The sequence below is a fragment of the Physella acuta genome, unplaced genomic scaffold, assembly GCF_028476545.2.
Source record: "Physella acuta isolate Inbredline_101_S28 unplaced genomic scaffold, ASM2847654v3 ptg001772l, whole genome shotgun sequence".
Classification (NCBI taxonomy): Eukaryota; Metazoa; Mollusca; class Gastropoda; family Physidae; genus Physella; species Physella acuta.
This window is the reverse complement of record NW_026733282.1, coordinates 61,719-74,278: the sequence shown is the minus strand read 5'-3', so window position 1 is coordinate 74,278 and position 12,560 is coordinate 61,719. Positions and strand designations below refer to the sequence as shown.

The following is a 12,560-nucleotide window of genomic DNA, read 5'->3' as shown; positions in this document are numbered from 1 at the left end:
GATAGTGTGGTCAGCACAATGCCCAGTCGCCTTTACTTTCCTTAACGTGAGTTAGGTACCCAACAGAGCTGGGTTGACTCATGGACGGTCTACTGATTTTGAACCCGGATTCGAAATCGAGACCCACGGGTTAGCAGTCCAGCTCTCTACCGCTAGGCCACTCCGTCCCAACTAATATATTTGGTAACCCATAAAGATTAAAGGCAAAGAAATATTCAATTGTTCCATATTTATAAAAGCAGGGATGGTATGTTTATTTTAAATAATAGAACACAAACGGTTCCTTATAACAACTAGTTTCAAATAGTCGTTATTACGTAGCATTACTTATTTTGCCGTAGAAATGTATTGTAAGTAAAACTAACAACAACATTAATTACAAATTTTAAGACAACCTAATACTTTATTTTAATAGTGCATATATACATTTACTAGAATATTGATTTAAAACTCTTTCATTTTTAAACGCTTATGTACAACCAAAATGGCTCGTGTGAGGACCAAAACAGTGAAAAAGGCTGCCAGAGTGTTTATTGACCAATATTACACCAGGCTTATAGCTGACTTTCACACCAAGAGAGTATATGAAGAAATAGCCAGTGTACCAAGCAACAAGAGAGTATGTGAAGAAATAGCCATTGTACCAAGCAACAAGAGAGTATGTGAAGAAATAGCCATTGTACCAAGCAACAAGAGAGTATGTGAAGAAATAGCCATTGTACCAAGCAACAAGAGAGTATGTGAAGAAATAGAAATTGTACCAAGCAACAAGAGAGTATGTGAAGAAATAGCCATTGTACCAAGCAACAAGAGAGTATGTGAAGAAATAGCCATTGTACCAAGCAACAAGAGAGTATGTGAAGAAATAGCCATTGTACCAAGCAACAAGAGAGTATGTGAAGAAATAGCCATTGTACCAAGCAACAAGAGAGTATGTGAAGAAATAGCCATTGTACCAAGCACCAAGAGAGTATGTGAAGAAATAGCCATTGTACCAAGCAACAAGAGTGTATGTGAAGAAATAGCCATTGTACCAAGCAACAAGAGAGTCTGTGAAGAAATAGCCATTGTACCAAGCAACAAGAGAGTATGTGAAGAAATAGCCATTGTACCAAACAACAAGAGAGTATGTGAAGAAATAGCCATTGTACCAAGCAACAAGAGAGTATGTGAAGAAATAGCCATTGTACCAAGCAACAAGTATGTGAAGAAATAGCCATTGTACCAAGCAACAAGAGAGTATGTGAAGAAATAGCCATTGTACCAAGCAACAAGAGAGTATGTGAAGAAATAGCCATTGTACCAAGCAACAAGAGAGTATGTGAAGAAATAGCCATTGTACCAAGCAACAAGCTCAGGGTTTGTTACACAATTGATCAAGAGGATCCAGAAAGGCCCAGTTCGCAACATCTCTATTAAACTTCAAGAAAAAGAAAGAGAGAAGAGATAACTATGTACCTGAGATATCAGCCCTGGAACTTGATATACTTGAGATTGATTAAGTTACATAGGAGATGTTGAAGGCTCTTAACTTTACCAACGTCTCTCATCTACAAATGACACAACCAACTCCTACCCTTGCTAGGAACACTAGTTTGGTAATAACAAAATAATAAAGCAAAATAAATCCCTAATAAAAGAGTCAAATTTGGCCTTTATCTGGATTTATTTCTACTAGGCCTATAGCACTCACGTATACTGTGTACGTTTTAAAGCACCATATCTAAGACGTGTCTTAGGCTCAGACATTTAATTTACGGAATTTGTTTAATTTTCACTTGTCCACTGAATACTGTTGTTGTAACAATTCAGTATGTACACTTTTTTAAAGTGAATACAAAAATGAGTAGCCTATATTCAAGCAGGGAAAAGTCGGTAATTGGCAGGGAACACTATTTAATCGAATTGTTCAAGTGTCTTGAAATATATCATTTAATTACGCAAGCAGTTTTCTGTTTCAAGTTGTGTCATTTGTTAAATCTAATCTTCATGAAACATATACTTTTGACATACTTTTTATAATAATAATTTTAATCTCACTCTTACTTTCATATCAAGCATTACATGTAATTTTGAGTTATATAACAAATACTTTTAACATAATTTTAAATCAAATTGTTAAGTTAGTTCCCTTATCTTCTTTTTAAAAAGTTAATGGGAAGTAACTTAAACTAAAAGAATGTAAAGAATTTTATTTTTGAACAATGTATGTTTACATTATAATAACATGGTAATTCTACATAACAATTACACACATCACGATACATTCTACATAACAATTACACACATCACGATACACACATTACAGTGAGGTCAGCAATACGCCCAGCCGCCTTTACTTTCCCTAACGTAAGTTAGGTACCCATAAGAGTTGGGTGGACTCAGGGACGGTCTACTGACTTGAACACCGATTCGAACTCGAGACCTACGGGTTGGCAATCTAGCTCTCTACCGCTAGATTCTCTTTCGGTTTTTTAAAAAGCGTCAAACTTGGGTGTGGTGGGTTTAGGGATGTATGCGATATATATGATGACTACTTCTATTACTAACATTCCAACTATAAACATGTGATGCGGACGGGAACACTCTTATTTCCGACGACACTAATAATTCCAACAATTCCGATCATCGAAATATAACTAGAACTTTAATTATCAATCACTAATACTAGGTATTAATACACTAAAAAATATAGGCTACATGTCCTTTCTCTGCAATGGCTAAACCCCCAACTGTCTTCACTTGTTGGTGGTTGATTAGAGGAATGGTGTGTAATGTGAGTTGTTTTCCATTAATTGCCCAAGAGCCTTGAAGACAGTGTTTATACTTCTCTGTTTCATAAACAAAATCAACGGCCTGACCCTCCATTCTATGTAAGCATATGCACGTACCAGATTATGATGACTGTTTCTAATATTGTTTCCACTTCACCGGTCTTTTATCTCTACCCATGTTTGCCTGTGGTTTTTCAGCTTAGGATTAAATGGATTTGTTTCTGTTGTTGTCGAGACAGGGGATGCAGTCCTTTTTATATATTTTTATATTTTTTTTATTTTAAGGCTTAAGGAATAGACACCAGAATAGACACCAGTTAAAAAATAAAAATAAAAGATAAAACAATAAAATATATTAATACTCTGTGGAAAACATCTACTGAATCGGCTAATTGTTTATTCTGATCGGGACTTTAATGGAAGTGTTGATAGTTCTGATTTAGTTTTCATTGTTTTACTTTATTGTATCGATTGGCTATGAGATCCTTAAATATTGAGTTCTGGTATTTAATGTAAGTATTTCTTTATTTGATGTTTTAATGGTACATCATGTGGTTATTATTAGGCGTAAGGATTAATGAAGTTGCTTGATATACGATCAAGGTGTATTGATTTGAATATTACATAATTTTTTTTTTTTTTTTTTTTAAGTTATATCTATGTTATAAGGTATAATATTGATTACATTTTCTGTCATTTTCAGATGGACTAGATGACAGTGTTATTTATAAATTAACCATTATTGCATAAGGTTTAGGAACATGTTGGTCCTGGATTATTTTATTTGTATAGCCTGTGTTGATGTCCAGAGACAGGAAACCAGATGAATGGCGCACAAGACGATGTGGCTCGACAACAATATAAACAACTATCTGGGACATTATACCCCACCCCTCCCCCAACCTCGTGTGTTTCGTTTTTGTTTGAGTGCAACTGCTTTTCTTCCAGCAGTTGCAATATAATTACATCTTTGTGTAGGTTGTGTGCTTCACAATTAGTTTTAATTGTATATGGTGTAAAGCGGTATTAATACAAGATTTACACCATAAACAGTGGAGTTGCTCCCTCACTGGTACTTTTTTTTTAGAGAATCATCCACATCTTGTTTTCTTTTTTAGAGAATCATCCACATCTTGTTTTCCTTTTTAGAGAATCATCCACATCTTGTTTTCCTTTTTTTGTTTATGAAACTGATGGTCAAGACTCACTTGTAGAGGTGGTTGGATTTTGTTCAGACTCTGATGGACCAGGAGCTTGAGTTTTACCAGTTTGCTCAGTGGCAATACTTTCATCGGTCCCTCTTTATTCTAGACAATCAAGATTTAAAAAAAAAAAAACTAAAATCAAATCAAATTAAGTTTTTTTTTTTTATCATTTTCATGTTGTATATTATATATTTTCAGATTATATAATTGAATTATCATTTGATGTTTTATTAAACACAAACTTTGATTTATAGATACACAATTATTCTTTTTAAAATACGTAACAAAACAATCGGGGTTGCATTTGGAGACACAGCGGATACTTGGCATTTTAATTGATTTCTTCAATGAGGAAAATCGCCTTGATACACGAGCAATTTGATGTACGGGCAATGCTAAAGAAGGAATTAAAATCGTATTTCAAGGTAACACTATTAAACATAATAGGCATTCTACAACAGTGTTGAACAAATCTAGAATTGTAAAATCTAATATTAGTAGTTTAATTTCTACCAAATAGACTAAAAAACTAAGGGAGACAACTTACTGCTAGTCATTAAAATTGTTTAAGTTCAGCAAATTTAATTTTTTTTTTGCATAGAGATAGACATGATAACAATTTTACATTTTATTTTTCGTAGATCATTTACAACTTTGCAATATATTTTATTGTCTAGCCTCTTTTTCTTCCCAAAACGTTTATATTTTTTTGACATTAATTGTCATAAATGCTTTATGATTCGTTTTATACAAACTGATAATAAGCGAAATCATTTGGTCAACGATATAGTCTGTGTGCCTTAGATCGTTGCTAATAAAATAATTGTCTTTTACTTGGCCATACAAACTGATAATAAGCGAAATCATTTGGTCAACGATATTGTCTGTGTGCTTTCGATCGTTGCTAATAAAATAATTGTCTTTTACTTGGCCATACAAACTGATAATAAGCGAAATCATTTGGATAACGATATTGCATACTTTTCTTAGAACATTGTTAATAAAAAACTTTTCTTTTACTTGGCCATAGGTAACCATAATGTCAACATTTGGCTTCATAGTCGAAAATGGGTCACAGTAAACTAAGCAGTCAGAAGAAACATAGTAGCATACCCTAATGTAGTCCGGTATTTATGGGATTTTATTTCTTCATTTAACTAATATATATACGATTTTCTTTCATGTGGTTGAAACTAAAAAAAAATAAATGATCATTATAATTTCAAATGTTTAAAATAAATGTATTTAACAGAAAACAATGGGGCAACTGCTATAGATATAGATCTTTAAATAGTAAGAATGTTCGAATTGATGTGTATCATTGTAATGAACATCTTTCCGACTACTCATAAAATTTATTTAAAAACCCATTGAATCATCATTTAATTACACATTTGCATGTTCATCTATCTATCTAATACTACTAAAAGTCAAGTTTGTTTACATGTTTGAATATTTATTTTTTTGTTTGTTTGTTTGTTTGCCTGATCGACTATCTGCAATGGTTGCACTCATCGTGGAAAGCTGTAAAATAGTATGTAGGTAGAGAATAATTTTTTAATGCAGACAGACTGTTAATCACAAATGTATTTAAAGACGTTAATTAATTTATTGATTTATTCATAGTTAAATTAACCGTATTTTTTTAAAAATGTTAATACTTTGAATAAACTTTGTGGGGATAGTGACGTCCCTTGATGTGTTTACTTTTTGGTTCAATAAAAATGGCGGACTCCATCATAGACTTTGTGGCCCATTCAAAAGTTTAACGCGTTACAAAGCTAATTTTCTGCCGGCTATAACTTAAACAATACGTCCGTTTGCTGTATTTATTACGTTCCAACACTTATATCAATTTTAAACTGTCTTTTTTCATTTAGTTTTACAATAAATTTCTCTAGATCTAAAGATCAGCTGTCGAAGGAAAGTTATTTATAGATCTAGATCTAGATCTAGAATCTAGGTCAAATCAAATCTAATTTTCTGTCGGTCATAACTTTAACAATACGTCCGTTTGCTGTATTTATTACGTTCCAACACTTATATCAATTTTCAACTGTCTTTTTTCATTTAGTTTTACAATAAATTTCTCTAGATCTACAATCTGTCCAAGAAAGTTATTTATTTATAGATCTAGATCTAGAATCTAAATCTAGGTCAAATCAAAAATTTATTAGTTACAGATCTTAATACAAACCAAAAAAGAAACGAGACTTAAGCAAACCAGTCGTAGATCTAGAATATAGATAATTCTATCTAGATTTAGATAATAATGAGTTTCTATATACTAAAATATTTTAGACCTTTATTATTTTGTATAAATCTTTGTTTCGACTATGCAAATTTTGAAGTGCTGGCTCCAGGGCGTATTTGCGCAGCTTAAGATTCATACGCTGCTTCTATACCGGAATTTTGCTAAATTATAAACGTAAATTCTAAATATAGCTCAGTCGTAGATCTAAAATATAGATAATTCTATCTAGATTTAGATAATAGTGATTTTCTATATACTAAACTATTTTAGACCTTTATTATTTTATATAAATCTTTGTTTGGAATATGGTAATTTTGAAATGCTCGCTCCGGGCCTATCAGCGTAGCTAATGATTAGATCTAGATCTAGCAAGTAAAACTAAACTTAAGACCTAAGCAAGCGAGTCGTAGAATATAGATCTAGATAGAATTATCTAGATCTAGCTAATTTCAGAACTTCTTTATTTTATATAAATCTTTGTTTGGCTAATTTAAGATTAAATTTAATTTGAAAGTTACTACTACTAGCCTAATATCTAGATCTATGCGCGGAGACTCAAATGTATAGTATAAAAATTCTTTTGTGACGTCACGAGTAAATAGCTAAGTTGGTAGCGTAGCCCGCTCTCATGTGGGTGGCACAGGTTCTAGACCAATATGTCAATGATATTTTTTTTCAATTTTTTTTTTTAGATGTGAATGATAAAGTTGCCTATCTGAACTTGCCAGGATACAGGGCAGGTGAAGTAGAGTTCATCTGTTTCTTTGTCCTAAGCATATGAAAGGATAGTGTGGTCAGAGACATGCTCGGCTGGAATCGTTTTTTAAACGATAGAAACATGTTGTCTGAGACTTGGCGGGACACTGGGCAGGTGAAGTAGAGTTGAGTAGGTCACATGTGACGTCAGTATATGAAGGGATAGTCCGAAATCGGTGTTTTCGGTGTTTTTAAAAGATAAGAAACATATTTTTGAATGTGGGGTCTGTTTTTTGTTACGATAAGTGACACTGCAGTAGCGTAGCGAGGAGGGGGGGGGGGGGTGGGAGGGGAGGGGGGGAAGGGGAGGCGGGGGGAGGTGGAGGGGGGAAGGGGGGGGGCGGGGGGACATATGTTGGGGCGCCAAAATGGTTTGGAAAAATAAATTGAAAGGTTGAGGGGGGTTCAAATCGAAAGTTTGAGTGGGGGGGGGGGGGTGCACATCAAAAGTTTGAGGGGGGGGTTGAAAATCGAAATCTTGGGGGGGGGGGGGGTTAAAATCGAAAAGTTTGTCCCCGGGCGCCGGGAAGGCTCGCTATGCCTCTGAGTGACAGACGTGATGTTTTTTGATGGATGACCCCCGAAACCCACAGTTATCCAACGGATGACGGGTATTCTAGTTTTTTTTAAAATTGTAATTAGACGTTTCGTATAAGATCTATGTGCAAGTAAACCATCTTCATTGAATAAAAGTAGGCTACATATAAGAAAGAAGTATTACTATATAATTGTAAATCTTTATCAGTCCTCGCAAGCCCACGCTGAAAACTGTAATACTAATGTGAACATGCAAGGCAAACAATCGCTGCAAAGTACACGTTTGAAGTTGTTGTTTTTTTCTTTCTTTTTTTCAAAACTCTAGCGGCATTGAGTTATTTTTGGTTACAAAAAAGTATGCCAGCAGTCTATCGGAGGGAAGTAGTGTATAGTAGCAGTATTATACTATTGTACTATTATTATTTTTTTAGCAGTAATAATGAACGAATAGAGGTGGTATATTATATTAGCAGTATTATGCTGTGACTGCTCTACTGTAACAATAAATGGGAGTAGTAATATATTATTAGATCAGTCGTAGACTATAGGTGTAGTAAAAGACAATGTGTCTAAAAAATGTGTTTAGTTGTTTGTGTTAAAATTATACACTTTAAAATTATACAATTGCAAAACAGAAACACAATCTATGTTTTCTTCTTTCTGGACTGTAAAATTAAAGTTGATTTCCTCCATCAAATTATGGTTCAACATGTTATGCTCCTTATGACCAGATGACTTTGACTTCAACCTGGATTAGCATCCAAAGATTGTGTCCATCCAAATGAAATATACAAGGTAGCAAAGTTTAATCTATGGGTTTTCTCCCCTAGATAGGATGCTGTCCCAGCTCTTAAGACCTAATTTTACTTTTTTTTTTTTTACTTTTTTTTTTAGTCCATTAATGACGTCACACTTGTAGGGGGGAGGGGGAACTGTATTTTTGTGACGGCGTGCGATGAGGGGGTGGGGGATCATATGGTGGGGACATTTGAAGTAAGCAGTCATGCGAGCTCCTGCCCGACAAGGGCTCGTTAATTAGAGTAGCAAGGGTAGATCTCGTTAGAAGCTTATTGCTGATAATATTAGTTGTAAATCTGCGTTTGTAAAAAACAGCGGGATTAACACTTTGTTTGAAGAGAATATTATGTGTTAAGCTAAAAATTCATGTCTGATTTATGAACTGGCGTTGATCAACGTATTCATCTTAATATTAAAGTTTTGTTTTGATTATAACTATTTTCGATTAATCTTTCTTCACTTTTAATATTCCAAACAATTATTTTTTTTTGTATTCATATTTCGTTTAGCAACATAATTTATCTTAACACACATGTGGATTAACATAACTCAAAATGTGTAACAAGTAGCATACCAAAATGACAATTAAGTCAGAGTCTAACAAAATGGTTACTTTTCCACACATGTGATCTAGTAATATATCACCAAACTCTATATAAACCAAATGATAAATTATCCATGCTATTTGTGTTCTTAGTCCTGAAGCCAAAATATAATCTCATTTAGAAAAAGAGGTATCTGAACATGGGAATACCACTGTAACATAACCATCACGTATATGCACACTAACCTCAATATCTCGATGTCTTAGATTAACCCTCCATACAGTCAATCTTGCAACGCCCCAACCTATTTCTTTAGAAATTTTCTGTGTATTTAACCACGTGCTGACTTTTCCAGAACATTTAACAAAAACATTAAATGTTAATGTCAAGTAACCTGGATTGTCATCAGCACTATGTGCTACTGGGTTAGTAACCAACTTCTCACTGAATGTCAAAGAGTTCTTTTTGTCTGCTCTGTTGTTGACTTGTGCGACAACGTTTTTAGAAAATGTTGGATTTTACTGTATCATTTCTTCCAACCACTTGTTTGAACATTCATCAGATTGTTTGTTACATCGTTTTCTAAACATACATTTTTTATTTGGTGGTTCCTTCACTCTATTACTTTCCATATTTTCTACTTTCTGTTCTGAAGAGATCTTTTTATCTGAATGCAAATGACTTTTTCTCTTTAGAAGATTACCCCCCCACCCCCCCCCCCCATTTTTGTCTAACTGTGCTTTGTTTAAATGAAAACTGTCAACTACAAACAAACTCTTTATAAACATGCACTGTACTGTATTGATTTTTTTATTCCACACACTACGTTTATAATGTTTTAAAATCATGTTAATATTGGATAATGTTCTCTGAAGAGTAAGTTGTAATTTCCATCTGATGTGTGTTTGGTGTAGACGTATTTCCAACAATGTCCAACATTTCTTCACTCTGTTATCAGATTATCATCAGATTAATACTGACTAACTTGATACGATATCAAAGGGTTCAGTGGCGTCTTAAGGGGGGGGGGGGGGTTCCAATTTTTACCCGGGGACAAACTTTCGATTTGCACCCCCCTCCCCTCAAACATTCGATTTGCACCCCTCCTCATACTTTAAATATATACCGAGGGGTCTATGGGGCAGAGTTTCTTCCAGGCATCTCTTCGGCGGGGGGGGGGGGGGTGGGTGGAGGGGCACATTATATTTTGATTAGGGACACTAGTAAAAGTTTTCTATATTCATACTATTTCGTTTGGGGTGGGGGGCGGGGGGGGGGTACCAACTTGACGATTAGTGATTTACTGTCATTTACTGGCGTTGTATGATGATATATACCAGGGGTCGGCAACCTTTTGAAGCGGAAGGGCCAAAAGTTACAATTTTCAAAATTTTCCTGGTTTTAAAGAGCCACTAACATTTTTTTTAATTTAAAATAATTAAATTGTTTATTAAGATTATTAGTATTTATTCAAGGAGCTGGAGAGCCGCATCTTGATATCAAAAGAGCCGCATGCGGCTCGCGAGTCGCAGGTTGCCGACCCCTGATATATACAGTTCCAGGTACACAATCATTTCGAAAATGTAATCCTTAGTGTAAAACTAAGTAACCATGGTAACATATCAGATTTGTGTTTTTTGTTTAAAGATAAAACAACATTATACGCAGCATTGAGTGAAAGACCACGAAAGTTTTTAGATCAACGAAATGGTGTGATCGTTTTTTACTTCCTCGTATATACGAAATATAGAGAAAGTATTGTAATCGTGCAAAAAAAAAATCGAGATTTTTACAGATCTCGACGTTTAACACCTCACTGATACGGAAAAACATAATTTTGCAATCTTGTCCGTATGTCTGTGTGTGTGTGTGATTCTGTGTGTCTGTGTGTCTGTGTGTCCGTGTGTAAACACGATAACTTGAGTACCGTTACAGCTAGGTTGATGGAATTTCATATATCAGTATTTTATCAAAATCGTAGATCCGTATCAACTTTTGAGCGATTTCCGATAACCGGAAGTGGTACTTTTCCTACTTTGAATTTTTCAAAAGCCTATAACTTGAGTACTATTTCAGATAGATAAATGAAATTTCACATGTAAGTAAAAGATCAAATTCTCTACCTTCTGTAAAATTTTGAGTAATTTCCGTTGACTGGAAGTAGTACTTTACGCTACTTCCGATTTCTCAAAAAACTAATGTAAATTTTAAAAGTACTAATAATATTGCGCACTATTATGCGCTTTTTTATTTGGCGTTCACTTGGTGTGCAATTAATTTGTCTACGAGATTTTATTCTATTTTTAAAACTTTAAGTATTTAAAATGGATTAAAAATCATGTCTATAGCCCGAGTTCCCATCCCCTGTTATTTTATATAAGAATATTCGAGAAAGTTTAGGGGAGATCACTCCCGGTTTTTTTGTTTCGATCTCCAGCTACAGATAGTAACTAAAAGTGACATAACTGTTGTTTTATTTTTATTTTGCCGTAATGAAATATCTACAAATACTTGCTACTGTAGAGATACATGTTTAAAGTTAAGCTTGAATCAGGTTACAATAGTAAAGAAAAAATCAAAGTAGAGATAACTTTGAGTGTAGTATAATTAACATTGTTTTATTTTATTTGCTAAATTATATACAATTAACACTTGTTTATGTAATTGTTAATTTTCAAGTTACTATATTAAAACCATTTTAAGAACAACATTACTATGATGGCATCAAATGGGAAGTAACAAGTTATTATCAATACACACTAACTATCAACTTTTTCCCGATAATTTAATATACTGATTACAACAACATAACAACATTGTTATATATGTAACGGATGTGATTATTTGAAAACATTTTTTTAGACATCTTTCAATTCGACTTAGTCGGTTTGAAATGATTGGTTTGTTTTAATTAGTTAATTATACTATAGGTGTATATTATATAACATGGGTGTATTTTTGATAGCTTGCCTATAATCACTACAGTCTTGTTATTGGGCCGCGTTGGTTGCTGATAAGTTGTCTTATTATATGGCAGCTGAGACTTTGGATGTGACGAAAACTTGTATTGTTGGCGTAGCTGTTAGTTTTGAACATGTGTCGGGACAAATGTATATGTGTAGTTCTAGGTAGCTTGGGTTAAAGCTAAGGGTCCTGCAAATGTTTGGACCATTACTTACATTAAAATTATATACTAAAGCAGCTCTACATATTAGCTCTCTCATTAGAATAATAAAAAAAATTGAAATCAAAACTTCTAATGCCTTTGATTATTATTGCTTTCGATTTTTTTTTTTTTTTTTTTTTTTTTTTTTTTTTTTAATAATTAATTTAAGTATATTAAATTTTAGCAAGTACAGTATAGTCCGATCGTTTCTCAGCTGGAAACGTTCCTATATTTAAAAAATGAAATGTATATAGACTAATGCTTATTATCTTTGAAAACGTGATAATATACAATTATAACCATATGTTTAGATTTTCTTTTTTGTAAGAAAAACAATAAATGTTTTTTTTTATTTAAATGCTAAATAAATACTAACAATTGTTTTTAATCAAATACATTTCTCGAAATTGTTAATGCTTTGAAATAAATTGTGTAAGTTATTTCCCTTGTATTCTAGAAACTAAACGTCGGAAGTAGCCAACATTAAAATATTCGAGGTAAAATACACATATTTCTTAACAATTT

At 33.4% G+C, this 12,560-nt stretch overlaps 1 pseudogene; it reads left to right on the top strand.

Annotated features, from left to right (window-relative positions):
* The first annotated feature begins 482 nt into the window (after positions 1 to 482).
* On the top strand, positions 483 to 4,032 carry LOC131930421 (small ribosomal subunit protein eS17-like; annotated as a pseudogene).
* The last annotated feature ends 8,528 nt before the right edge of the window (positions 4,033 to 12,560 follow it).